Here is a 2,868-nt window from a genome sequence, read left to right on the forward strand (position 1 = left end):
CATAAACTGGCCCCCAAACATGAAAGACAAGTGCGGTAGGCAGTTGGATAGGCATGGGTGGGGCAAGGACAGTGGACTAGGTAAGCAAGATCACCCAGTCAGAAAGTCCTTGCTGCCTGGCAATGGACAATTGTAGGGTGGGACCTCACATCCAGAGTGACCTTTCCTCCCCTAGCATACTGCTAGGCATGTGGATAAAACTCCTGACCTTTCCATATTGTGGTGCAGTGCAGACCCTCCCTGATATTTCCTCCCCTGGCATATTGCTACTCCTGTGATTTTAGACCTTTTGAAGGAGAGACAAGAGGGCCAGAATATAGCCTTATAAGACTTCCATACAAGCCCTTGAACTACCACTCTCTTAAGCATTAAGCCCTCAGGACAATGAGATTCAAACGCACATTAAATAATCTCAGGAATAAAGCCTTGGGCCATTGATCACAGAGACAGGGTTTTGGTCAAACTAAAGATAAAATCTAGTCCTAACTTGTGTTTCAGCTCCAGGACCAGAAAAGCAAAGAAGCCAAACTGGGAAATACCATGGCTGACATCAGGACCAGCTGTGATGAAAATGATCCCTTGCCTTGGTACCAAACAATCAGTAGAGATCACGACCCTGAAAGGACACACCTGAAAAGATGGTAAATATCCCATTGAGATCCTCCCCTGGGACCCCCTCTAAGACCCCCCACCTTTAGAGAGGGGATAAAAACTGTCAGGATGGAGGACTCAGGCATGGTGCTCTCTCTCTTTCTCTCCCTCTTATGCTTCTCCCCACCCCCTTTGGTCCCCAGCTCTTACTCTCTCTGAAGCAGGCCTGAGCCTTTTCCCCTCTCCTTGCCCCAGGCATGTATGTCCTTGCTTTCTTTCTCCAAGGGCAGTTCTTTTGCCTTTGTAACTTGTTTGCTGATCTCATGCAGTCGAGCTAGCTCAGTTTCTCCACACTTCACTTCTTCTACCTCTGTGACTTTCTAAATAAACCTTTTTTTTGTATTTGAGTCTTGGCTCTGAGAACTCAAGTACCAAGGGTGCTGAACTGAGGTTCCATCACTGGTTATATTCTGATGCCATTTCACAACTAACACAAGGAAAGTCTGTAAAAAATGCAGCCATTTCAAGTTGGTAGGTGGCAGGTTTAATAAGCAAGGGAACATTCAAGAGGCTTATCTTTGGAGGCTCAGGATGAGATCTCCACACCCACCCAACAGAATCATAAAGTCTGTGTAGAGGACTTACCTGGGTTCAGTCACTTATTCAATTCAGGTGGTCTCAACAATTTATTATCTCAGGACTACATGTTTGGGGACTTCCAGCAAGATGGAGGCATAGGTGGACGCACCGTACCTCCACGCACAACCAAGATTAAAACAATAACAATTTAGAGGCAGAATAACACCCAGAATTGACAGAGAATTTATCTGAATGGAAGTCGGACAGCCAAGAAGTTGAAGTAGACCAGTTCAACCAGACCTGTATGAGGGGCAGAGATGAGCACTGGTCACAGCGCGTGGAGTGCGGGGAGAGCTGGGCGCCTAAGGCAACCGGTGAGGGGTGTGCAAGATCACAGTGGGTAGACCCTGAGTACGCAAGCAGCAAATGGTGGACCCAGTAAGGCTGCGATTGTGGACCAGGGTGGAGCGTGCAGCCCAGGATCCCAGGGAAGGGACTGAGATCCCAGGAGAGCGGGGGCTGCCACAATTGTTCCCTCCTGCCCCCACATACAATGTCACAATCTAACGACTGGGGTGCCTAGCCCCGGTGAACACCTAAGGCTGGTGAACACCTAAGGCTCTGCCCCTCACTGTAACAGGAGTGACCAGACCAAAAAAAAAAAAAAAAAAAAAAGAGAGAGAGAGAGAGAGAAAGATGGCTCAAATAGAAGAACAAATCAGTGCCCCAGAACTCATCCTTTTGAATGACCAAGAAATAGCTAACCTGTCAGATGCACAGTTCAAAACACTGGTGATCAGGAAGTTCACAGAATTGGTTGATTTGGAGCGCAAATTACATAAAAACATGCAGGTTACCATAAAAAAGATGAAGGAAGATGCACAGAAAACCAATAGTGATAGGAAGGAAACTGGGACTCAAAACAATAGAGTGGACCAGAAGGAAGAAAAAAAAAAACCAGCAGGAAAGAATGAAGAAATAAGAATTTAAAAAAAACAAGGAAAGCTTAGGAACCTCCAGGACATCTTTAAATGGTCCAACATCCGAATTATAGGGGTACCAGGAGGGGAAGAGGAAAAGCAACAGATTGAGCATGTATTTGAACAAATGATAAAGGAGAACTTCCCCATTCTGGCAAAGGAAATAGACTTCCAGGAAATCCAGGAAGCTCAGAGAGCCCCAAGGAAGTTGGACCCAAGAAGAAACACACCAAGGCACGTCTTAATTATACTAGCCAAGGTAAAAATGAAGGAGAGAATCCTAGAAGTAGCAGGAGATAAGGGGACAGTCACCTACAAAGGAGTTCCCATCAGACTGTCAGCTGATTTCTCAAAAGAGACTTTACTGGCAAGAAGGAGTGGGAAAGAAATATTCCACGTCATGAAAGACAAGGACCTACATCCCAGATTACTCTATCCAGCAAAGCTTTCATTTAGAATGGAAGGGCAGATAAAGTGCTTCTCAGATAAGGTCAAGTTAAAGGACTACATCATTACCAAGCCCTTATTTTATGAAATGTTAAAGGGACTTATCTAAGAAAAGAAGATAAAGAAAAAAACATGTATAGTAAAAGGACAGCAAACTCACAATTATTAACAATCACACCTAAAGCAAAACCAAAAGAAACTAAGCAAAGAACTAGAACAGGAACAGAACCACAGAAATGGAGATCACATGGAGGGTTAGCAACAGGGAAGT

This window comes from Phyllostomus discolor, chromosome 11 (genome assembly GCF_004126475.2).
Source record: "Phyllostomus discolor isolate MPI-MPIP mPhyDis1 chromosome 11, mPhyDis1.pri.v3, whole genome shotgun sequence".
Lineage (NCBI taxonomy): Eukaryota > Metazoa > Chordata > Mammalia > Chiroptera > Phyllostomidae > Phyllostomus > Phyllostomus discolor.